General features: G+C 42.9%; 1 non-coding gene and 2 pseudogenes across 1 annotated transcript; 2 read left to right on the top strand and 1 right to left on the bottom strand.

Annotated features, from left to right (window-relative positions):
- The window catches only part of LOC134328456 (zinc finger protein OZF-like), a 48,715-nt pseudogene extending 21,741 nt beyond the window's left edge, over positions 1 to 26,974 (top strand).
- Positions 13,829 to 13,937, top strand: LOC134329661 (5S ribosomal RNA; annotated as a pseudogene).
- On the bottom strand, positions 18,345 to 18,417 carry trnak-cuu (transfer RNA lysine (anticodon CUU)). The gene has a single exon. It is a non-coding gene; the product is annotated as a tRNA-Lys (tRNA).
- Positions 26,975 to 27,372: the final 398 nt, after the last annotated feature.

Below are 27,372 nucleotides of genomic sequence, written 5' to 3'. Positions count from 1 at the left end.
AGCAGCTGTTTCTAATCATTCATTATTTATTCTTTGACTAAAAATAATTGGTGTAAATGTATTTGATACACATGTTGTGCAAGGTTACAGTAATTATCACTAACAGCACAAATAAAAGAAATAATAAACACTGTAAAATCAAAGAGGGACATTTTTTTATAAATTAGGTGTGTGTGTGTGTGTGGGGGGGGATAAAATTTAAAATATTTAATATTTAAAATATTGAAAAATTAACAAATGGTGAAATTTAAATGTACACCATCACCACTGTTGTGCTGCAGCACTGAGACCTTCTGCCTTTGTGACATCATTGTGATGACACTGAGTGTTCTATGAGAGCTCAGTTTAGTTGAACCTTCAGTGTTTGTACATCATTTCTCACGATGGCTGCTGAACAGGAGAGACGTGCTACCGACCGTCCTTCTCTAATGCGACGCTTTTTGACCAGTCTACGTCTGTGCTGGCCGTTCGGTGGAGTTCGTCCTCAGATGTCTTTTCAGGACGTCTGTGGTGACGAGATCGAACCGGAGGGCAGCGTGGACGCAGAGAACCAGATAGTTATGGAGGGATACTTGTTGAAGAGGGCCAGTAATGTATTTAAAACATGGAACAGGTGTGTAGAGAGCTAGAACACACGATGAGCAAACATTTAGGTAGAAATGAATGGCTAATTAAACACCTCTAACCATCACAGCAATCGTTTCCTAAACATTGTACATGTTACTGACTCAGACTGATCAACGGCTTGTTAAATCAGAATACACGACGATTCAACTCTGAATGATTTAATGTGAAGCTCATTTATATCATTGTATTAGTTACAGGTGAAACCCTGCAGAACCATTTCAGTACTATGCACTTGTTTTCTTTCTGTGATTTCTTTTTGTTTCTGTTTCTTTCCTTCAGGCGCTGGTTCCTGATTCAGGACAACCACCTTATGTACAAGAAGAAATCCAGGGTTAGTCACGTGTCCTTTGTCTAAAGTAAAATCAGTAGCAATGGTGGCCTTCATCAAAATCAACATGAAAAGGAGAAACTGCTCCTGAACAGTCAGTTTTAAGCACTCGTTTGCTAAAGTTTGAGTTGTTTTGCTTGTGCTTTGATTTAAAACTGGAATATAAGAGGTAACGAAATGTTTGAGAAACCTATTGTGAACCAGCAGAATAGCATGATGGACATAGCCGATTTACGCCAGTGCACGGCCAAACACTACAGGAGCATCGGACGCCGTTGCTGCTTCCAGGTGGTTTCACCTACAAAGTAAGTCCAGTGTACCATCAGGCATGAAAATTCATTTTCTTTCTTTTATTATGACACGCTGAAGGGCGTGGCTGTGCAACAGTTCTGCCAAAGAAAGATGAATTGAAAAAGGAACATTTTACTCTCTTTATAATAGAAATGACATGAAAACCAGAGCACTCTGTTGTGCTGTAGATTCGTGCCATGTTCAGGGTGTGTGTGTGTGTGTGTGTGTGTGTGTGTGTGTAGGATCTGGGTATTGCAGGCTGATTCAGAGGAGAATAGAGAGGCTTGGATCAGAACCATTCAGAACATGGTTGCTAACACCGATGGTGACAGAACAGATGACTCCATCACTTCCCGATCAGATGAGGTGGTGGATTTGAGCCCAGAACAGGAAGGATCCAGTAGCTCCTCTAAATCACGTGGATCACAAAACACAAACAGACTCGCTACGTCCACGATCCGCTTCTGGAACTTCAGGTGGGTTTGAAAGATTCACTCTGTGATTGTTTGAAAGTCGATATAAAACGCTGATTCTAACACAAAACACGTCTTTTAAGTCGAGAGCGTTGAAGCTACAGTTGGAGGGACCTCACACATTGAAGAGAGCCCGGAGGAACTGAGCACCAGCACTTCCTCCAGCGACTCCATCCACACAGGTCAGCCAGAGCTTTACTGAACCATTCAATGATATTGTGAACTGGTAAGATTTAATGATAAAACATTTGTAACGTATGACTCTGTAAAGCTCTAGACACGTGTTGTACATCTGATGTGTTAGAGATCATTGACTAACAGCGATTAAATGACATTTGTGTGAACAACAGCTGGTGATGAGAGCACGACTACAGGAAAGCACTCGGTCCAGAGAGGCAGAGCTCCATCTGAAGGTCTGTCCAGCCTCACACCTTTCATAGAACAAATATTTTCTAGAGCTTAAATCATACTGCTCATGAGTTTTACTGAGAACACTGGAGTTTCTATCAGATTAACAACACGCCCCGCTTTACAGAGTGCTTCAATAGCCGGTACAGAGTGGGAAAGCTTCTGGGGAAAGGAGGCTGCGGTTCTGTGTTTGCAGGACTTCGTGAGGCCGATGGAAAACAGGTGAGATATTTACTCAGCTCTGCTCAGAGCGACACGAGAATTGTCGATCATTACAATGACTACACATGTCATCAAACTTGCAGTTAAAAAGCCAACGGCCCTTTTGGTTATTGTTGGCCGAGCTGTAAAGTACGTTCCCGTAATATTCGTTCCTGATTTGAATCGTTTTGTTTTGCATGTTTTAATAGGTTGCTATTAAGGTTGTGCTGAAGAGTGGCTGTGACAGATTCATCACCATTGTAAGTGACATTTGTTTCACTTGTGAAATATTGCAAAGATGCATCAACCATATAAAAAAACCTTATCTTATAAACGACATGATGCATTAAAATGCAAAATAGCATCTAATGTAACCGTCACTCTGCCTATTCCAACCCCATGCTAACCATGGGTCTGCTCAAATATTAGCTTGGCGAGAAGAACGCTCTCCCTGTAGAGGTGGCGTTGATGCTGATGGTGTCCTAGCCACCTCGCTGTAAATACGTCCTGGAGCTCCTGGAATGGTTCGACATGCCCGAGTGCTACGTCTTGATCCTGGAGCGACCCGCCCGCTGCATGGACCTCTACGAATACCGAAGGAACGGCTCACTTCCCGAATGTCTGACTCAGATGGTCATGTGGCAGGTGGTTCTCGCCGCCTGTCACTGCCGTAATCGCGGGGTTCTCCATCGGGATATCAAGGAGCAGAACCTTCTGGTCAGTTTCCACACCTTAGAGGTCAAGCTCATAGACTTTGGCTGTGGGGACTTGCTGAAGTCGACCCCCTACAGACGTTTTGCAGGTAATTGTACCTCGGCGTTCAGTAGCTATGACACACAGATGACAGCGATCGCATAGGAAAGCCGTGTGTGTGAACCGTTTCTCTCACTTTTATTCAGGCACCATGCTATACGCCCCACCTGAATGGATCGAGGAAGGTAAGTATCACGGTTGCGCTGCAACGGTGTGGAGCCTGGGTGTCCTTTTGTTTGTTCTAGTGTGTGGAGAGCTGCCATTCTGGAACGAGAGGGAGATCGCTGCTGGACACCTGATCTTAAAAGCTGGTGTGTCTAAGGGTAAGAGAAATCAGAAACATAAGAAACATGTCTCTTTTCATTTAAAAAAAAAATGATGTTAAATAGTTTCTATTACAATGTTGTAACGACCCCATCACTGCACGCACAGCCTGCCGTCATCTGATCAGACGCTGCCTGGCGAAGGATCGGAATAAGAGACCCAGCCTCGAGATGATCCTGGAGCACCACTGGTTTCCAGAGATCCTTAGAAACTAAGTCCAGGTCAGTCAGAACACATAAGGATAGACCTAAATGGATATAGCTAAGAGTCTGTGTTAGCATATAGGCCAGATCACATGTTGCAATGAATCATCGTTACATTTTGCTAATAACATTAAAGACACCAGTTTAGTAATTGGTGTGTAAATAACTTCTAACCAAATAAAATCATACATTTTTATAGCTATAACAACAATTCCTCATCCTATCGGAGACTAAGCAACGACTAAATGTGTATGAACAAAACCGTCCACTGTTTGCTTTCATGTTATGTCAAAGTAATCTGTGAGGATGATCACCCGAAAAACACAACAGGAGTGATCTGGAGATCAGCAACATTTTGTGGATCAGCTTGATGAGTCAGTCGACTCAGATAATTATTAGCTTAACATCCCCTTAACACATGATGGAAATCAATCTCACATTATGTTTTCACCACCACAGCACAGGTCTGCTACAAGAACACATCCAGAGGTTTCTAGCTGAGGTTCAGATCACCTCCATTCCTCAGCACCGTGTACATACCATGCCAGATCAGAAAGGTGAGTGCTGGAGAAAGTGGCTTAGGCAGTTAGGATCATCAGTTAGGCAGTTAAGCCCCATCAATGAACAAGTCTAACCTACTGGAAGAAGCAACCAGATCAGATTTGGGCCCAAGCACCCTGATACCCAGCAGAAGATGAAACGTCCTTGAGTGACCACAACCATCTACGGTTGGTGTCTGGGAATGGATCCTGCAGACGTTTAACACATGTGTATTGTGCCTTGATTGCAGTTGATGGTCATTTAACGGTCAGTATATTGAATAAAACTGTTTGTACTGGTGTGTGTATTGTCTTTACCCACTTTATGACTTGCACAACACAGGAGAGCACATTTTATAAAGAGTTGATGCAGAAATGTAGATGAATCCTAAACAAGTTTGGAATGACCTTTTCTTGCAGCTGTAGTTTTGTACAGCTGAGAATGTATGGATATAAACAAATGATCAAAATGACCCTTGACACATCAAAATGACAATTAGACACATTTTGTCCAGCAACATTCGAGGGAACAAGACTTCACCTAAATCACTAAAGTAAACCTGACCCTAACCTGGTCTAATGTCATGTAACAAAAAGCTTTTCACTAAACTGATTTTGTTCATTAAAACATGATACATATGACATGTTCTGACATTCCAACAACAAATATTTAAAACACAACATAAAGGCACTGATCTCGTAAACTCTAGTCCAGTGGTCATCAACAGGAACACTTTTCGTGTGTTTAATCCAAGACTCCCCAGCACATCACTGTTGTTTAGAACTCTTCCACTGGCACTACTTATGTCTGTCCAAAGACCTCTCATTGTTCTGTACAGGCTAAACAACAGAAACAGAAATGAACACCCAACTGTTCACATAAGTCATTAAACAACGTGAACAGAAATGAACAGGCAACTGTTCACATAAGTGATTAAACAACGTGAACAGAAATGAACAGGCAACTGTTCACATAAGTCATTAAACAACGTGAACAGAAATGAACAGGCAACTGTTCACATAAGTGATTAAACAACGTGAACAGAAATGAACAGGCAACTGTTTGTTAGGAGTCGGTCTGGTTCCCAGACGGCCACCAGGGGGGGCCGACCCGCGATTCACACAGTTAACCCCAGTGCTCGCACTGAAAGAGGCCGATCAACTCCCTCTGCGCCCACCAGAGGGAGCCAAACCCGTGAGCTTCCGCCGGCTGCCACCAGAGGGCGCACAGCCCGTAGTTCGACCAGGGGGAGAAGAACTACAAATCCCAAGGCACCCTCAGGCAATCAGCAGCGACGAGGAACACCTGGCTGAGTTGGTATTTAAAGCAGCGCTCAGCCAGGTGTCCTCGTCACACCCTTGTTCTTTTGTGCTCTCTTGCACGTTAGGTTAGGGACACAGGTAACGCGAGGCCTCATAGAGGGTTTGCGGTAGGCCCAGGGGCCGAGGTAATAAAAGGAACTCAGGGAAAGATTAGGTTTTGGTGTGACTCCTTTGCACTCTCCTAACTTTACCAGGAGAATTGCGTACTCCGTATCTCTTCCTCTTTCCATTGTTTTGGCTGCCTGGTGAACCAGCAGTGCTCACGAGCTCCACCCCGCGCCTTGGGTTCGAGCTCGCACAGGCTCCTCCTCCGATCAGTACTCTGAGAAGGAGAGGCTCGCCTCACGCATCTTTCTCGCTATCTCTCGCATCTAGCTCCGGACCCGCGGGGTCGGAGCACTCGCGCCGAGCGCTCAAGCGGATCTCGGTGTTGGCTGGCCACGGCGGTGTTCGCTACCAGCACCCATCCCCGCTCCGCCTTGAGTGTCGCGTTGGTAAAGCTTAAGCACCTCTGTTCGCTTACGCGAATATTGACCCACTAGTCTCGAGGGAGACTAAACTTGATATAAACCCGAGTCGCGGAGAACTAACCGGATCGGGTACGATCACAAAAAATAACTATATATATATATATATCTATTACCTTTTTTGTTGTTATCCGCTCGAAGGATTTCCTGGGTTCTTATACCTAGAATAACTCCTTAGTTTGATATCGCTATAGATTCTCATTATTATTAATACAAGTAGAACAAATAAAAGCGATCCTTAGTTTGCCCTTCAATTTGCCCACCGGCGCTAGCAACATCAGCGGCGCTGTGGCTCGCTCGGTTGCGTCATAGCGTGTGTGTGTCTGAGTTCGCCGGTTCGAATCTCGCTAGCGGGGTTGCCGTGAGCGCGGTGAAAGTAATTTATTGTGCAGTGCACACGAGATCCTTTTGGATCTTTCTTTTGTTTAAACACTTTGGAGGACTGCGATCTACTCGTTGTGTTACGTTTGGGGTTTTATTTATATTTAGATATTTCAGTTGGCTTGGGCTCGCCCGGCCCCTCCTCTTTCATTCGGTGGAGATAGTCACCTTATTTGTGTACTCTAAACCGGCCGCTCTCTCCTCCGGCCGGCGTGCCCGCGATTGAGTCCTCACCTTACATATATCATAACAGAAGGGTGTGACCAACAATGGACTCAGCGGGTCACACAACCCTGCAGCAGGCAGTCAAGCTGCAGGAGGTAGCTATCCATCGTCATGAAACTATGCTTAACCAGCTGGCCGAACGCTTCAGCACGCTAGCCGTTTCCCAGCCATCGCCCAGTGCGTCTCCAAATACCCCTGAACCCCCAATTGTCCCTCCCGAACGCTTTTCGGGGGAGCTCCACCGGTGCAGAGGCTTTATCTTGCAGTGCTCTTTGGTTTTTGAGCTGCAGGCCTCCCGCTTTCCCACAGAAAAGTCCCAAGTGGCGTATATGATTTCACTTCTTTCGGACCGTGCCTTGCTGTGGGCCACGGCACTGTGGGAGCAGAAGGCACCGGAGTGTAACTCCAGGGAGGCGTTCTCCAAGGCCTTGATGGACACTTTTCATGCTCCCCAGGGAGGCAAGGAAGCAGGTCCTCGGCTCTTGGAGCTGAGTCAGGGGTCACGTTCCGTCACCGATTATATAATTGAGTTTAAGACCCTGGCCGCTGAGTGCGGGTGGGATCAGGCCGCCCTCGGAGCCATTTTTCTTCGGGGTCTCAGTGAACGGCTCAAAGATGAATTAGCCACCCGAGACCTTCCCTCCTCGTTGACGCAGCTATACGAGGTGGCCAGCCGTCTCGACCTCCGCCTGAAGCAACGCGCTCGCGAACGGGCGGAAATGGGCCGGAATACAGGTGCACGGGGGTCCTGGTCCCAGCCCTCCTACCTCCCTGGGGCTCCCCCGAGCGGGGAGGAACCTATGCAAATAGGCACCTCCCACAATACGCGCTTCGAAGGATCGGGACGACGACGCAGGCAGCCTCATTCGGGAAACATGCCGGCCCGTCCCTAAATGGGAGCTCGGGGCGAGGCCGGCTCACTGCTCCCGACTTAGGTCTGGCATTAACTGCCACTTTGGAATGGGAAGGGGGGTCATCGGACAGTTTGGCGGTCTGGGTAGATTCGGGGGCTGCCAACAACTTCATAGACCACCAACTGGTCAGACAACTAGGTCTCACTCCACAGCCGTTGGCTACTCCACTCCCAATAGTGGCCATCGACGGTCACCCATTGGGAGAGGGGTCCGTACGGCTCAAGACTCCTCCCATCACAATGAGGCTGGGGGATCATTTAGAGACCCTGTTCTTTTTTATCACTCGCTCCCCTAAAATGCAAGTCATCCTGGGCTACCCATGGCTTAGGCTCCACAATCCGGTCATTGACTGGAAGGCGGGCTCGGTCTACTCATGGAGCCTCCGGTGCCAGGAATCGTGCCTGATCCAGCCTCGATTACCGAGTAAACTGTCGGTGCCCGTCCTAGACCTCACCACCGTCCCTTCTGTTTACCATGATGTAGCAGAGGTGTTTAGCAAAGAGAAGGCCCAGCAATTGCCCCCTCACCGCGCCTTTGACTGCGCCATCAACTTGCTTCCGGGTACTTCACCCCCTCGCGGTCACCTCTTTGCGCTTGCCGCCCCTGAACGAAGGGCCATGGAGGAATACATCCGTGAGGCCCTAGCGTTAGGGTTTATACGGCCTTCAAGCTCACCAGCGGGCGCAGGGTTCTTCTTCGTGAGTAAGAAGGATGGAACCCTGCGTCCCTGCATCGACTACCGGGGCCTCAACGCGATTACGGTCAAAGACCGATACCCACTGCCCCTTATGCAAACTGCATTCGAGGCACTGCAGAAGGCCCAAATCTTTACGAAGTTGGACCTCCGCAGTGCCTATAACCTTATCCGCATCCGAAAAGGGGACGAGTGGAAGACCGCTTTCATCACTCCCGCGGGGCACTATGAGTATAGGGTGATGCCCTTTGGCCTTACTAACGCCCCAGCGGTCTTCCAGCGGTTTATTAACGAGGCACTTCGCGATACTCTAGACCGTTTTGCCTTTGTTTATTTGGACGACATCCTGATTTACAGCCGCTCGTTAAAGGAACATATCACCCACGTTAGGAGGGTTCTCCAACTGTTGCTCCAGCACAACCTTTTTGTTAAGTTGGAGAAATCTTCGTTTCACGTCCCCTCGGTCTCGTTCTTGGGATTCATAGTTTCCCATGGAGAACTTAGGATGGACCCCGCCAAAAATCAGGCGGTTAAAGACTGGCCGGTACCATCCTCACTACGCTCAGTCCAGCGGTTCCTGGGGTTCGCCAATTTTTTCCGGCGATTTATCCGGAATTTTAGCTCCATAGCCGCCCCCCTTATTGAGCTCACTAGACGGTCGACAGGTCGATTTAAATGGACCCACTCGGCTCAAGAGGCCTTTGAGGCTCTCAAGGAGCTTTTGATCTCTCCTCCCGTGCTCCGCCTTCCGGACCCAGAGCTGATGTTTATTGTAGAGGTGGATGCATCGGACGTGGGTGTGGGGGCGGTCCTCTCCCAACGTTCAGGGGAGGACCAGAAGCTGCACCCCTGCGCCTACTACTCGCATCGGCTTACCCCAGCCGAGCGTAATTACCCGATTGGGGACAAAGAACTCCTGGCGGTCAAACTTGCCTTAGAGGAGTGGCGCCATTGGCTGGAGGGTGCCCCGCATCCATTTTTGGTCTGGACAGACCATAAGAACCTGGCTTACATTCAGCAGGCCAAGAGGTTGAACTCCCGGCAGGCCCGGTGGTCCCTGTTCTTTGGGAGATTCAACTTTACCCTTTCATACCGTCCAGGTTCTAAAAATGTCAAGCCAGACGCTCTCTCCCGCCAGTGGGACCCTCCAGAACCCGACCCAGAGCCCAAGTCCATCCTCCCGAATACCCTAATAGTAGCTCCACTCCTCTGGGATATTGAACGTAAGGTCCTTGCAGCCCAGCGTAGGGAACCTGATCCCGGTGGCGGGCCAGAAGGTAAGCTGTTTGTACCGTCCAGCATGCGCCGCCAGGTCCTCACCTGGGGGCACGCCTCTAACCTCACCGGCCATCCGGGAGTCACACGTACCCTGGACTTCCTCAAACGTCGCTTTTGGTGGCCCACCATGATAAAAGAGGTTCGCTCCTTCATAGCAGCCTGTGAAGTCTGCTAAAAAAATAAGGAGTCCAGGGCTCGACCCCAGGGACTCCTCCAGCCCCTACCTGTCCCCTCCAGGCCCTGGTCTCACATCGCAATGGACTTTGTTACGGGCTTCCCACCGTCAAATGGTCTGTCTGCGATATTGGTGTTTGTGGACCGATTTTCTAAGGCTTGCAAATTTATACCCCTCCCAGGACTCCCCTCGGCCAGACAAACCGCCCAGATCCTCCTCCAGCACGTCGTCAGACCCCATGGCATTCCCACCGACATAGTGTCAGATCGAGGTCCGCAATTCGTCAGCAGATTCTGGCGGTCCTTTTGTCTCTTAATGGGGGTTACGGTTAGCCTGTCCTCCGGATACCATCCAGAGTCTAACGGCCAGTCCGAGAGGGTCATTCAGGACCTTATACGGTCACTTAGGTGCCTGACTTCCGGGTGCCCACGCTCATGGCCCGACAAGCTGCCTTGGGCCGAGTATGCCCACAACACCCTCCGACACTCGGCCATCGGCATGTCGCCCTTTGAGTGCCAGTTTGGGTTCCCTCCCCCTCTCTTCCCGACTCAGGAAAGAGAGGTGGGGGCCCCGGCTGCCCAGCAATTCGTCCTCCAGTGCAGAAGAGCTTGGCGTAGGGCTAGGTCTGCTTTAGAAGCCAGCACCGCCACTATGCGACACACAGCCAACCGGAGAAGGCGAGCAGCACCCCGATTTCGAGTGGGTCAGCGAGTATTGCTATCCACCCGGGACCTGCCTCTCAGGGGCGAGTCGGGGAAGTTGGCGCCTCGATACGTGGGTCCCTTTAGGGTCATCAGAAGGATAAACCCTGTTACGTATCGCTTGGAACTGCCGCCAGCGATAAGGATCCACCCTACGTTCCACGTATCGCGGCTCAGGCCCTACCTATGCCGAACCATCCAGCAGCAGAAACCGCCGCCACCGCCCAGGGTGGTGGATGGGGCTCCGGCCTACACTGTCCGTCAGCTGCTAGACTCACGACAGGTCCAAGGGTCCACACAGTACCTGGTCGACTGGGAAGGTTATGGTCCCGAACATAGATCCTGGGTTCCGGCGCGTCATATCCTAGACCCGACGCTGATCCGGGAGTTCCGGGAGAACAGAGCAGCGGGCATGGGAACGTCGGGAGCCGTTCCTAGACGGGGGGGTACTGTTAGGAGTCGGTCTGGTTCCCAGACGGCCACCAGGGGGGGCCGACCCGCGATTCACACAGTTAACCCCAGTGCTCGCACTGAAAGAGGCCGATCAACTCCCTCTGCGCCCACCAGAGGGAGCCAAACCCGTGAGCTTCCGCCGGCTGCCACCAGAGGGCGCACAGCCCGTAGTTCGACCAGGGGGAGAAGAACTACAAATCCCAAGGCACCCTCAGGCAATCAGCAGCGACGAGGAACACCTGGCTGAGTTGGTATTTAAAGCAGCGCTCAGCCAGGTGTCCTCGTCACACCCTTGTTCTTTTGTGCTCTCTTGCACGTTAGGTTAGGGACACAGGTAACGCGAGGCCTCATAGAGGGTTTGCGGTAGGCCCAGGGGCCGAGGTAATAAAAGGAACTCAGGGAAAGATTAGGTTTTGGTGTGACTCCTTTGCACTCTCCTAACTTTACCAGGAGAATTGCGTACTCCGTATCTCTTCCTCTTTCCATTGTTTTGGCTGCCTGGTGAACCAGCAGTGCTCACGAGCTCCACCCCGCGCCTTGGGTTCGAGCTCGCACAGGCTCCTCCTCCGATCAGTACTCTGAGAAGGAGAGGCTCGCCTCACGCATCTTTCTCGCTATCTCTCGCATCTAGCTCCGGACCCGCGGGGTCGGAGCACTCGCGCCGAGCGCTCAAGCGGATCTCGGTGTTGGCTGGCCACGGCGGTGTTCGCTACCAGCACCCATCCCCGCTCCGCCTTGAGTGTCGCGTTGGTAAAGCTTAAGCACCTCTGTTCGCTTACGCGAATATTGACCCACTAGTCTCGAGGGAGACTAAACTTGATATAAACCCGAGTCGCGGAGAACTAACCGGATCGGGTACGATCACAAAAAATAACTATATATATATATATATCTATTACCTTTTTTGTTGTTATCCGCTCGAAGGATTTCCTGGGTTCTTATACCTAGAATAACTCCTTAGTTTGATATCGCTATAGATTCTCATTATTATTAATACAAGTAGAACAAATAAAAGCGATCCTTAGTTTGCCCTTCAATTTGCCCACCGGCGCTAGCAACATCAGCGGCGCTGTGGCTCGCTCGGTTGCGTCATAGCGTGTGTGTGTCTGAGTTCGCCGGTTCGAATCTCGCTAGCGGGGTTGCCGTGAGCGCGGTGAAAGTAATTTATTGTGCAGTGCACACGAGATCCTTTTGGATCTTTCTTTTGTTTAAACACTTTGGAGGACTGCGATCTACTCGTTGTGTTACGTTTGGGGTTTTATTTATATTTAGATATTTCAGTTGGCTTGGGCTCGCCCGGCCCCTCCTCTTTCATTCGGTGGAGATAGTCACCTTATTTGTGTACTCTAAACCGGCCGCTCTCTCCTCCGGCCGGCGTGCCCGCGATTGAGTCCTCACCTTACATATATCATAACACTGTTCACATAAGTGATTAAACAACGTGAACAGAAATGAACACCCAACTGTTCACATAAGTGATTAAACAACGTGAACAGAAATGAACACCCAACTGTTCACATAAGTGATTAAACAACGTGAACAGAAATGAACAGGCAACTGTTCACATCAGTGATTAAACAACGTGAACAGAAATGAACAGGCAACTGTTCACATCAGTGATAAAATAGGGCAGTGATAGCTCAGTGTTTAAGGTACTGGATTAGTAAACAGAAGGTTGCCGGTTCAAGCCCCGCCTCCACCAAGTGGCCACTGCTGGATCCCTGAGCAAGACCCTTAACCCTCAATTGCTCATCGTGTTCAGATCATTGTGTAAGTCGCTTTGGATAAAAGCGTCTGTTAAATGCTGAAAATGTAAATAAAATATTACAGACGGAAATCTTCATCAATGACTAACTAATAAGAAATGATTCACGTTCCACCGAGCAAAGCACTGCTTATGCTAACTTTTAGCCATAGTTTGAATATTTCATACTGAGAATTTATTTTAAATATTCTTCTGTTGGACCTCTTTGGCTTCTTGGCTCACAAGAGCCAAGGTGTTACTCATTTGAGAGTCGTTGCCCCACCCTGCCAGGTGTGAACTGGGGTTAAACTGACTAGGAGGGCTTTATGGGTGCTTTATGGGTGGTTGACCAATTGGTGTGAAGTCTCTTTGTTTCAGGGATGAAGCAGTGTTTGTCTAAAGGTGACTAAAGGTGTTGCTGGGTCTGAAATGCACCAGGGTCAGGGATGGACTGGTCATCGGGAGGGTCGGGATCGAGTTTCCCGGTGGGTCGAAAAAGCGTAAAGGAGGTGCAGAATAAAGCCCGTGATGAAAAATAAAAAACAGAAAAAGCTGCAAGCAGATGCAGGAAAGTGCAGGAAACTGGACAACCTGTTTGGCAGTGAGGAACTACAGCACAGGCAAAGAGCAAAGAAGGTGAGTTAGAGTTCAGAGCCTCTGCTTCGTTAGTAACGCCGTTTAGGAAGAGACTGTGGGCCCATCTCAAATGTCGCCTATGCCCTACTTAGGGTACTTCCTAACAGTACAAACCATTTCTTTCAGCAGTCACTGAATGATTAATAAGTAGTTATCTAAGCTACTGTTGGATATCAGGGACTTTAAACCAGCTGTTTTAAGGACGATTTTTGCAAAAGTTCTATGATGTCATGTCCAACATAGTGCACTACATAGGGCGGTGGATAAAATTTGAGATGGTACCATTAGTCTCTGCTCTTCAGAGAAAGTAAACACTATCTTGTCCTAGGTTGAAGTGCAAAAGCATGAACACCACCGTCTATAAATACATGAACTGCGAGCTTGATTAGTTTATAAAGGCTCCCCCGTCCCAAGTGTTCTCGTAAGATGTTGCAGGCATGAAATGAGCAGTTGAGGTGAAAAGGGGTTCAGCAGCTGTGTGGTGTGTGTTGTTCTTGTTGTGTTTTGCCACTATCGAACGCATTTTAAAATGGGGCGTTTTGAATAAAAGAAAAATAAAGACTAAACCTCGCGAAGTGAAAGGCTGAACGATGGACGACTAGAAAAGTGAAGCTATTTGTAGGGTCTCTTGCTTACGACCACACCACCCTGAGAACGCCCGATCTCGGAAGCTAAGCAGGGTCGGGACTGGTTAGTACTTGAATGGGAGACCGCCTGGGAATACCAGGTGCTGGAAGCTTCTCCTCACACATCTTTACTTCAACCTCCTGCCAAAGGAGCCGAACCTTTTCTTTTTTCTTCATCATCATCAAAGCAATACGTGAAGAAAAAGGCCAGCTGATACTTTCATTCTGAGTAAAACACTTATCCATCCTGCCTGTATGATATTGGAAAAAACTGACATTGTGATTTTTATTTTCCCTGCGATATACAGTATATTGCAATATAAAAAAAAAGTGCAAAAATTTTCACCACATTATTAATAATATCTTACTCTAAATAAAGGGCTCATCTGTGAAAAAGGGTGGTGCCTACAAGGGATACAAAAGATTATGACAAGCTACATCTTTGTACTGGGTTTAAACTGAGCGTTAAACTAAGAAAGCTTCAATATCACATAAGGGAATTAACAGGATTGACAAAATTGGTCATTTATTATTTTATATCAAAACCTCTTCAAGTAGTACACCTAATACACCTGTTCAAAATCCGAGATGCCTTAGTTACTAAGCTCACTACTGAGGCATCTTAATATTTCAATGTTATTTTTACTTAAGAACGAGTGAGAATCGGAAGCGTCCCTAGTGATGAAGGCAATCCCAGAATTCATTGCGGCATATCTTCTCTCACAGAAAAATAAACATGGCTGACGGTGCGGACAGGAAGTTATTTTTTAAACGTAAATAAATAATTATTGATTTTTAACGAGTGTTTTTATTTGCAAGTTTGGGCTTGTCAGCAAATGAAACAGTTTTCTGTACATGAATCGAGAGGTTATATTGACATGTTAGTGCCGTCCCACCTCATTCCATTGTTTTTAATGGCAAGATGCTAAATGCTAAACGCGAAACCTGATGGAATCGCTAACTAGCTCACTAGGTTTTTGAACACACTGGTAGATATGTCATGGAAAATGAGAAGGTGTGAATTTTAGTTCAAGCAGCAAAAAAGTTGTAGCATGATATATCGTGCACCCCTATTTGATTCTCATCCAGTTGATGCTTACATTTAGGTCATGAGTTCGATCCTCACATGGGGCAAGGACCTTGATGTACCAGTTTAGTTACTGTGCCTGATCTAAGCCCAGTTAGCAGACTGGTTTCATGTCATTTAGTGACTTTCATCAGCACTGTAAATAGAACAGGTAGTGACCATACACTTACAGTCAGAAGGGTGTAAGTTTGATTCTCAACCAGTTTTTGATGCTTACATTTAGTTTCTGCTTTTCAATATTGTGCCTAAACTACAACTACAAAAACTGCCAGATTCAGCGCGTCAGTCTCATAATCTGAAGGTCGTGAATTCGATCCTCACACGGGGCAAGGCCTCATTTAGTCACTGTGCCTAATCCAAGCCCAGTTAGCAGACTGGTTTCATGTCATTTAGTGACTTTCATCATAAATAGAACAGGTAGTAAACATTCATTTACAGTCAGAAGGGTGTGAGTTTGATTCTCATCCAGTTTTTGATGCTTAGATTTAGATTCTGATCTAAGCCCAGTTTGCAGATGGGTTTCATGTTAAAGATAACTTTCCCCGTGATAAAATCATAGCAGTAGTGCACGGTCTCTGGTGCCTTATTGCTTTACTATCTAATTTGTTTATGGTTACAGCACCTTTTCATGTAGAGTTGCAGAAATTTAGTTTTTACAGGATCCAGTGAAATTTTCTATATTAGTAATTTAAGTGGCTTGTCTTATCTAAGTGCAGCGTTTCATAAGAATGTCAGATTTTGGGGTTAAAATGTCTCCGTCAGCAAACTGGCTAAATGAAAACTTTCTAGATTAGCAGTGATTAGACGTGCTGAGGCATAGTTATGGTAACAAACCGCAAATTAAAGAAACAGTGGCCACATTTCATGTCAGTCACGCTGACCTGTTTGAATGAGGAATGATGTACCAGCGTGTACTGTGTGATCGACGTAGTGTGCACCCCTGATCTAGACTCTCTATCAGAATGAATACTGCCAACCTGAAAGCAGTTTGCTTATTATTCACCGTAAAAAAAAAGATTATGATGTTAAAGCATTGGTTTTGTACTTCATTTCTCCGCCCGTCAGACTTGGCTCCCTTGTCATGCCACTCACTTTGAGAAACACTGGATTAGGCACAGTAACTAAACTGATCCCTCAACTGCCTTGGCCCGTGTGAGGATCAAACTCACGACCTTCAGATTATGAGACTGACGCGCTACCTTCTGCGCTAACAAGGCTGATAGCAACACGTCTAGACTGAATCTGACAGTTTTTGTAGTTGTAGTTTAGGCACAATGTTGAAAAGCAGAATCTGAATGTGAGCATCACGAACTGGATGAGAATCAAACTCACACCCTTCTGACTGTAAGTGTATGGTCACTACCTGTTCTATTTACAGTGAGACATCTGATAATAATATTGAAAAGCAGAATCTAAATGTAAGCATCAAGAACTGGATGAGAATCAAACTAGTGCTGGGCGATTTTCACGATTAATTTGGTTCATTTGCATGAACGTTTTCACACGATGTTAGAAATGAGACAATCACGATTGTTTACATACTTTATATTTTAATTAAAATACCAACATGTCACGAGGCAGAAAGTGACCAGACGCTCATGGAATTTAAATCAGGGAAAGTTTAATATCAAAAGGGCAAAACAGTGTACAAAATCAGGTTTAGTCTAAAACCAGATAGACTAAAACAGTTAAAAGAAGTCAACAAGTGTCGGTAACGGTTAGATTAAGAAAAAAAAGAGCACAAACACGATCGGCAAAACGAGACACAAACAGAAGAGTTTAATTAAGATTCACTGAATCAAACACAGCCGAACTGAATCAAAATTCCGGAGCTGATGAGCGTGATCAAGATTGGCTGACCGGGACATGTGATAGTCACGTGACAGCCCGTGGGAGCATGGGAATTGTAGTCCATATTGTTAGAAGCAGAACGTGCCCCCTCCATCCACCCCCCAGTCACAAGAGGACAAAACCAAAGCTGAGCTGAGTGATTACTTGATGCTAGTGTTGTGCAATACTGCAAAATTTGGTATCGATCCGATACCAAGTAAATACAGGGCCAGTATCGCCGATATCAATCCGATACTGATACTTTTTAATAATTAAGGTAGATGCATCATTAAATTGCTGGATCTGAATGAATTTTCATGACCTTTATGTGTATATTCGTAATACATTTTTTTCTAAGTAGCTGCTCTCAGAAGGGTTGTAAATATATTCAGTTGTTTAAAGCGTTCCAATTTCTTGTTTCTGGTGCTTTACTCTCTCACAACGTTACCATCATGGAGTATCACCACTCATAGTTGTGTTGTGTGTAGTGACCGAATACATGTTTCCTTGTTGATTTAAAATAAAAAAATGATGCTATTCTTTTTACATTTATAAGCACAAAGTCAAAAGAAAAGAGCTCTCATTCACCAAAACACGGAATAAGAGCCTCACTACATGCTCTGATTCATTTGCCTAGGGTGCGCAAAGTGCATAAGGTGCATCTATACTTATAGTTGACACTATTATTTCCATAAAATCTAAAAACTAAAATAAAAATAAAAACTAAAGTATTGATCCCATCACACTAGTATCGATCCGATACCAATACCAACGTTGGTATCGATAATATCGAGAAATAAGGAGCACAAACACGATCGGCAAAACGAGACACAAACAGAAGAGTTTAATAGGCTCTATGCACGCAAGCTCTGTGACGTGTTTCCGTTTAGTGTTAGTCGGGCAGTCTAGCTTCCGGTTTGTTCTAAACACCAACGTGTCGTATAGCGGCGAATATATAGAGTTTGAGTTCTAAAATTAGTAAGAAGGTTTTGCCTTTTCAAAAACAAGATCGGGGTGGATCGGAACATTCTCAGGCTACATGTTAAACGCTGCATCCTGCGGGTAAAAGAGCATAAGTTGTTCGACACAGTGATCGCTATGTCCATTTCTGGGAGCATAAATCAGCTGTTTACTGTGTCATGAGATTGGACCAGTTGTCAAGGGATGGAGCTAAACATTCGTTTTGGTCTGCAATTTTTTAAAGAACGTGTACATTTAAATATTGTAAATATATATTATAGTTTATACTCTTTCTGTTTTTAAACAAAAGCATAAAAAGCCAACAAAAGCCTCTTCATTATGTAAACATACCTTTTATATCTACACTTTCTATTTACATTATTTTATCGCGGTAAATCGGTTAGCGCGTTCGGCTGTTAACCGAAAGGTTGGTGGTTCGAGCCCACCCAGGGACGAGAGTCTTTTATCAACCTGCCTGTTGATCAAACGGATATGAGACACAACAATGTGTAGTCCCACAGAATAGTGGAAATAAGTAACTGAAAACATCCAGTAAACAACAGTCCTACAAGCACAAATATCCACCTGATAAGTCACTGGAGACCGGCTGTTCTGGTTTCTGTAGATGTTAAATGAAGATACTCGCCCAACGTGGGGCTCGAACCCACGACCCTGAGATTAAGAGTCTCATGCTCTACCGACTGAGCTAGCCGGGCTTAAGCAGTAGGTCAGAACAGACAGCTCATCGGTCAGATCATCAGAGAGATGTAGGTTTAATTCACTAACATCACGACCAGATTAAGAACTAATTCACAGTTTACAAACAAACACAATTCAGAATAAGTAACAGAAACAGACACAGACTTACTGTCGCCACAATTACTGAACCCGCTCCATTATGCTTCAAACCTCAGTGTATATTATCTGGAAACAGATGCTCTTCATATAGAAATATACTTTACATTTGCTTGTAAATTAAAACATCAATTCAGGTTGTTTTTAGTTCAATTGAAAAATTATTAACAGTAGCTCAACGTCCTAAAACATACTACATGATACTCACAAACTACATGATTTAATGAGTGAAGACTTGATGTTTGGAGCCCCTCTGGTGTGCAGGCTGGTACTGTGTATCAGCACTACTTACTGTGTGCAGGACCTGAGTCGTATCTGCTCCAATCACTGGTTGGTGACATTAAGCTCAGTCAAGAACTTTAAGAAATATATAGTTTAGATAGTTCACACATATAAGAACCCACAAAACCTGTTAGATGTGTATTAAGAAAGTCTGTTTCAGCTGTTGAATTGGGTCAGTGTAGAATTATGTACAAAAAGAGAGAATAGATGTACTGGCCGGTTAGCTCAGAGCGTGGTGCTAATAACGCCAAGGTCGTGGGTTCGATCCCCGTACGGGCCACCCCCAGTTTTGGACTTAAACTAATAAACAAGTGATCCTTCTCTAACTAGCAGGTCCTATTAACCTGGACTTCAAACATTGTCTCTGACAGTGTGAGATTTGTTTTACTTTACTGCCCCTCTCATTCAGGTCAGAAACATGCCATTATCTCAATTTACTAAACTTAATGACCCTTCTGTAAATGGTTTAATGTGCACACTGCTGCTACTGGCTCGTTTTTCTTTTCTACAATGTAAGTTCAGACCTTCAAATGAATCAAACGAGTCGATTCCTTAATCCGGTTCTTTAAGTCAAACGACAGGAATAGACTCGAAAGAGTCGATTCACTAATTTGATTGTACTCAGCAATGAACAGTTGGAAGCTAAGGGAGTCGATTCTTTTTGATGAAGTCAACATTTTATATGTTATACACAATACTTAAAAGAGTCGGATCACTATCGTTAGCTGTCATTTAAAATACAAAGACAAACCATCTCATCTAACAAAATAGAATAAAATAATGTATAACAGTTTAATGATGCACCATACATACAGTGAAGCAAAAATAACATTCAAAGCTCAACAACATAAAAATACATCAAATCACCTAAATATTATCTACATAACACATACAGCAAAAACATGTGAACGTGGAAGCATGTGTGTGTGTTGTGTATGTGTGTGTGTGTGTGTGTGCATGCTTATGAATATTAATAGAATAGATACGTATAGATACATGAAGTGATATAAACACACATTAACTCCTCGGCAATAGAGAGATACAGATGTGGGGTTTATTATTGCTGAGCTGCTGTTTAACTCCAGTCCAGTTGGTGACGCTGGTGCGTCTTAAGTTGTTCTGCCATCCGCCATTAACCATCATAAGAACAAGAAGCTGCTGTGTTTGTACTGTAGAGCCTCATCTGTAAGTAAAATATGTATTTAATTATAACCCTTATATTTAATTATACATACCTTCTAATCAATAATAAAACTAGAGTTCATAATAAAACATCATTGTGAGGATTTGAGGAGCTTTAACTCTTATTTAACTTTCATTCAAACACACAAACTATTATCTGCTCCGCTAACTGTTAGCATCACACATGATTCAGTACTGATGAACCGATTCATTTGAATCGATCCATCTAAATGAATGAATTGAGCGGAACTGATTGAGTTTCTTCATGATTAAATCTCACATTTTTATATAAACACGTGATATTTTTAAACTTTGTTTACAGGTAGTGATGGAAAACCGAAGCTTTCTGAAGCACTGAAGCTTTCCTCTTAACTGTATCAAAAAAGGGTTCATTACTCGAAGCTTCATAACATGGTGAACATTAGCGACATCTGGTGGCCAAAAGCTCAAAGTGCTTTGTGTATCTAGTGGACAAGGGATTCCTTTTTACAGCTTTAAAAACTGTTCCAGTGCATTAAAACAGTCATGACATTTGATCTTTAAATAAAAACGGATAAAACTAAATGTCTTCATAATATATTTGCTGAGGTGTACATACATTCATGGTTTGGCAGGATACTGTAATGTAATAGTTGAATTAAGTAATGTAATGTATTACAACACATTAAACAATAATATACTCTAAATACATATAGAATACACTCAGAACACATCTTAATAAGGCACACTTAAAAACTATACTGTTGTTATTCTTATTACATTCCCACTGTTGCTGCTTTCACTTTGTCATGTTATTATTCTGTTAATTTATACAAAAACGACCCTGGAAGCGCAAACCAGGATTCGCTGCTTTTGAATCTTTCCCTGAAGCAGTCACGTGGTCGTGTGCCGAAATGAAGCTTCGGATGTGATTGGTCACGTGATCATTGTAAAACGAATCAAGCACCGACACAGTGATTCAAAGCAACGCGTGTCGTTTTTTTAATGCACGCATCGAAGCTTCAGGTTCAAGGGTAACATCACTATTTACAGGTGGTTTGTAGACTTTTATAGTCACAGTCAGGTGAAAAGTGTAAGCTAGCGTCTTTAATTGTGTACTAGCTCGATAAAGTAAACTGTTTACTGCGCGTCTAAACCGTGTATTACGGTACCCGAGGGTAAAACTTCTGTTTACAGTTTAATAAACATTATTTACCGTGTTCTGATGCACAAAATCCACTCAATTCAAGAAGAGCATCGACTCTGTTATTAACGAAATACATTTCAGACATTTTTACTGTGGGAATTTGTTGTGATCGGATCTCAAACTCATGTGAATGTCTGTTCGGTTGTGTTAATACCACTTTTTAAAAAACAAAAATTTGAAATCAAATTGTTGTCAGGTGTCACCCCTATGATCATAAAGACCATTTATTCTAGTACTAATCTTGTGATTTTTAGATAATTTTACTGTAGGAATTTAAAATAATGGGATGAAAAACCTTTCATTATGAATACAGCACATCTGTCTGTCTGTCTATTAGAGCTTTAATAATGCAGTCAGCAGAAGAGGGAGACGTCTATGGAGCTCAAACGCTGCCATAAGTATTTGAATCTGAATTTTATACATTTGAAATATTTCAATCTGAATTTTATAAATTTGAAATATTTAATGGCGTAATTTATAAATTTGAATTTTAACAATGCTTTTTTGTGATTTGAACTTGTGAGGTGGTGAAATTTGCTGTTGAAAAATTTTCATTTCAAAATTACAACTTGCAATTTTCAGATTTTAAAAATTCAGATAAAAAAAATTCAGATCTCACAGATTCAAATCTCAGAAATACGAATTCAAGCTTGAGGTGAAACATCCGGGTTTCCCAGGAAAAGTAAACTTTCCAGAGCGATCGAACGCAGCATTTAACCAATCACAGCGCTGCCTCACCTGCGTTCATGTCTGTGGAGGAGAAATGAATCCCAATGAGGTAAGTGCATCCAAAGTGTCAACCTCAACTGACCAGATGAGTCGAACCAGGTGTGTTAGGTAAATGAGGTAAAGACTGAACTCTGAAGTGCTATACGGCACACCAGGAAAGAAGTTTCACAACATTTCTGAACTCCCCGTTTTAATATGTGCAAGCAACGGAATATCCATGCCTTCCTAAACTCAGACCAGCTCATGCCAAGCAAAACTCTTAGCTAACCACTACCAACAAGCTAGCTAACGCTAACTAACCTTACCCCGCGCGTTATCACGCCACCAGTGTTACATAACGCAAAATATAAAACTTGCCGTAAAGCACGTTGAGTATTTACCAGAACTATAAATAATTAGCTGACTGTGTGGATCTGAAGAACTTTGGATGCACTTTCCTCATTGGGATTTATTTCTCCTCCACAGACATGAACGCAGGTGAGGCAGCGCTGTGATTGGTTAAATGCTGCGTTCGAATCGCTCTGGAAAGTTTACTTTTCCTGGGAAACCCGGATGTTTCACCTCAAGCTTGAATTCGTATTTCTGAGATTTGAATCTGTGAGATCTGAATTTTTTTTATCTGAATTTTTAAAATCTGAAAATTGCAAGTTGTAATTTTGAAATGAAAATTTTTCAACAGCAAATTTCACCACCTCACAAGTTCAAATCACAAAAAAGCATTGTTAAAATTCAAATTTATAAATTACGCCATTAAATATTTCAAATTTATAAAATTCAGATTGAAATATTTCAAATGTATAAAATTCAGATTGAAATTTTTCAAATGTATAAAATTCAGATTCAGATACTTATGGCAGCGTTTGAGCTCCATAGACGTCACCCCTGTGGATCTACAACATGAAGTATTCCAGAAGAACATAATACAAAAGGAGGAGGATGATGATGATGATGATTTCTTCTGTAAGTAAATGTGGAGCATGATGCCAGTACAGTGTGGTACCATACAGTGTGGTACGGTACAGCATGGTACAGTACAGTGTGGTACAGTACAGTATGGTACAGTACAGTATGGTACAGTACAGTGTGGTACAGTACAGTGTGGTACAGTACAGTATGGTACAGTACAGTGTGGTACAGTACAGTATGGTATAGTACAGTGTGGTACAGTACAGTGAGGTACAGTACAGTATGGTACAGTACAGTGTGGTACAGTACAGTGAGGTACAGTATGGTACAGTACAGTATGGTACAGTACAGTGTGGTACAGTATGGTACAGTACAGTGTGGTACAGTACAGTATGGTACAGTACAGTGTGGTACAGTATGGTACAGTATAGTATGGTACAGTGCAATATGGTACAGTACAGTACAGTGTGGTACAGTACAGTGTGGTACAGTACAGTATGGTACAGTACAGTGAGGTACAGTACAGTATGGTACAGTGCAGTATGGTACAGTACAGTGTGGTACAGTACAGTGAGGTACAGTACAGTATGGTACAGTACAGTGTGGTACAGTACAGTATGGTACAGTACAGTGTGGTACAGTACAGTATGGTACAGTACAGTATGGTACAGTACAGTGTGGTACAGTATGGTACAGTACAGTGTGGTACAGTACAGTGAGGTACAGTACAGTATGGTACAGTACAGTATGGTACAGTACAGTATGGTACAGTACAGTGTGGTACAGTACAGTATGGTACAGTACAGTATGGTACAGTACAGTGTGGTTAGTATTGGAGTCACTAATCAGTAATAAGAGAAAGTGGATAGTGGGATTAGAACCTGTACTGTACCGTACTGTCCTGTGCTGCTACACTTCAGTCTGGTTTTCAGTTTTAATCTAACTAGGATTTATTTGTGATTGTAAAATCAAACCCACAACCTTCAGTTTCCTCCAGTTGTTGAGTTTCTTCTTCTCATATTGATGAATTTCAGGTGAAGTCACTTTAATCCCTCCGGAACTTGTTGCTTCTGTGGAACTGCTCTTCTCAGAGGACCAACAGTGTGGAGGTTTCCAGATGAAGCCTGTGAAGAAGGAAGAACCTGAAGATACAGATGAACTCAGTAAGATATTTTTATAACGTTTTTATTAAATAATTTCTCCTAATTTGCTCGTGTCTGAATTACTTGTAATATTTGTGTATTTTTAGTGCATAAGTGAGCAGGTGAGTGAAATGAGGAGACAGAAGTAAAGAATATTAAACAGATCATGCTGACTGTACAGTGTGTAGACTAGACTGGTTATAAAGGATTTACACATTATAAGCACGAGTGATTCAAGTGATAACACAGTAAATTGGCAATAACCACTAGATCGCTAAGCCTGATGAGACGCTCGGGTGCTTGTGCCGCCATCTTGCCCAAAGGTGGAAACTGTATTGTGGTCAGATGAATCAACATTTCAGGTCTTTTTATGGAAAAATGGACAGCATGTGATCCGGACCAAAGACGAAAAGGATCCAGACTGTTATCAGCAACACGTGCTGCCTTCAAGATGTCGTCTTTTCCAGGGATGTCCAGCATTTTTTAACAAGATGATGCAAATCCACCTGCTGCACACATTACAAAGGCGTGGCTGTGGAAGAAGAGGGTACAGGTAATGGACTGGCCTGCCTGCAGTCCTGACCTGTCCCCAATAAAGAACGGTCCCAACTTTTTTGGAATGTGTTGCAGACCTGAAATGCAGGAATATCTCAGCTTCATCCTGCCTAACATCAAATAAAAGTCAAAGGGAGTGTAAGAAACTCTGTGTTTTATTATTTTCCATTTTCCATATTGTCCCAAGTATTTATTTTTTTTGGGGTTGTATTATTATTATTATTATTATTATTATTAAATCTGCTGAAACCCTGTTTGAATAAAGGTTTATAGATCGTCTTTTTTGACAGATAGTATAGAAGTACGTGTCTGTTAGTTCTAACTTAAGTGCTTAATAAAGAAGTTGGTCGTTACTACCAACAATAACAAACGTATTATTTTTTTATTCACAAAACGAACAAACAAAGTTTCAGGTGAAGGAACCTCGATCCCTGAGGAACACCTCACCCCAGAGGACCAACAGTGTGGAGGTTTCCAGATGAAATCTGTGAAGAAGGAAGAAGCTGAAGATAAAGATGAACTCAGTAAGATATTTTTTATCTTGAGTAAAATAAGATTTGGATTGAATAGAATCAGAGGCAGCTGGGATGAAGCATCATACAGTGAAAGCTTGTATTGTGCTCATGCAGATCAGTGTGAGCAGGAAATGATGAATGCAGGATGAATCACGTTACAGGACTTTAGCATCAGATCTCAGTTTAACATTTACTAACAATCTTTATTATTTATAATGTTATAAATGTATTTATTATTTATAATGTTATAAATGTATTTGATTATTTATAATGTTATAAATGTATTTGATTATTTATAATGTTATAAATGTATTTGATGATTTATAATGTTATAAATGTATTTGATGATTTATAATGTTATAAATGTATTTGATGATTTATAATGTTATAAATGTATTTGATTATTTATAATGTTATAAATGTATTTCATAATTATAAATGTTATAAATGTATTTGATTATTTATAATGTTATAAATGTATTTGATGATTTATAATGTTATAAATGTATTTGATGATTTATAATGTTATAAATGTATTTGATTATTTATAATGTTATAAATGTATTTGATTATTTATAATGTTATAAATGTATTTATTATTTATAATGTTATAAATGTATTTGATTATTTATAATGTTATAAATGTATTAGATGATTTATAATGTTATAAATGTATTTGATGATTTATAATGTTATAAATGTATTTGATGATTTATAATGTTATACATGTATTTGATGATTTATAATGTTATAAATGTATTTGATTATTTATAATGTTATAAATGTATTTGATGATTTATAATGTTATAAATGTATTTGATTATTAATAATGTTATAAATGTATTTGATGATTTATAATGTTATAAATGTATTTGATTATTTATAATGTTATAAATGTATTTGATTATTTTCTGCTTCAGAACTGAACAAGGATTTCTGCTGCTCCTCGTGTCCACGTTCCTCTACAACCCAAAATCAGCTCCACAATCACATCAAGAGCTGCAACCATGTTAAATATGAGACTCTGGTGAAGATTAAGACTGAACATGAGGATCTGACGCCCACCAGAAACTCCAGTAATCAGCAAACGTCCTCTGGTACTGTCAGCATTAACACGTCTCTCAGTCCCACACAGGAAGAAGGAAACGTCTGCTCACAGTGTGGGAAGGGCTTCAGGTACCAGTGTCATCTTAAAATACACCAGCGCATTCACACTGGAGAGAAACCATATCAGTGCTCACAGTGTGAGAAGAGTTTTAATCAACAGAGTGATCTCAAAATACACCAGCGCATCCACACTGGCGAGAAACCTTATCAGTGCTCACAGTGTGGGAAGAGTTTTAATCATCAGAGTGATCTCAAAAAACACCAGCGCATTCACACTGGAGAGAAACCGTATCAGTGTTCACAGTGTGGGAAGAGTTTTAATACACAGAGTAATCTCAAAATACACCAGCGCATTCACACTGGAGAGAAACTGTATCAGTGCTCACAGTGTGGGAAGAGTTTTAATACACAGAGTAATCTCAAAATACACCAGCGCATTCACACTGGAGAGAAACTGTATCAGTGCTCACAGTGTGGGAAGAGTTTTAATCAACAGACTAATCTCAAAACACACCAGCGCATTCACACTGGAGAGAAACCGTATCAGTGCTCACAGTGTGGGAAGAGTTTTATTGAACAGGGTAGTCTCAAAAGACACCAGCGCATTCACACTGGAGAGAAACCGTATCAGTGCTCACAGTGTGGCAAAAGTTTTAATGAACAGGGTAGTCTCAAAAGACACCAGCGCATTCACACTGGAGAGAAACCCTATCAGTGCTCACAGTGTGAGAAGAGTTTTAATACACAGAGTAAACTCAAAAGACACCAGCGCATTCACACTTGAGAGAAACCGTATCAGTGCTCACAGTGTTGAAAGAGATGTTTTGTATAAAAGTGTCGACTAAATGCTACCAATGTGTGTAAATGAGTATGAAAGTGAGTGAGCTGAGTGAGTGGGACGGTTAGTGAGTGATGTCGTCAGATGAATTGGTGCTTCATCCAGCTAAACGTGGTGGTAAGGAACTTTTTTATTTCCAGGTTTATGAGTTATAGTTTTCACTTTTAACATATATTTAAATTTGAGTTCATCCCTAATCTAAAACTATTTTTTTCTTTTTAATAATGTAGAATATTTTGTGGTCACATTGATTTTTGTTTGAATTAAATATTCATTAGTAATGTTGTGTTTATAATGAATGAATATGATTGTAATGGTAATAAATCAATGATATTTCTGTTTTTAAGAAATTCTTATTTGATTACTAGATTGTT

This window comes from Trichomycterus rosablanca, chromosome 15 (genome assembly GCF_030014385.1).
Source record: "Trichomycterus rosablanca isolate fTriRos1 chromosome 15, fTriRos1.hap1, whole genome shotgun sequence".
Lineage (NCBI taxonomy): Eukaryota > Metazoa > Chordata > Actinopteri > Siluriformes > Trichomycteridae > Trichomycterus > Trichomycterus rosablanca.
The sequence above is the reverse complement of the archived record's forward strand: the minus strand, read 5'-3'. Positions and strand labels throughout refer to the sequence as shown.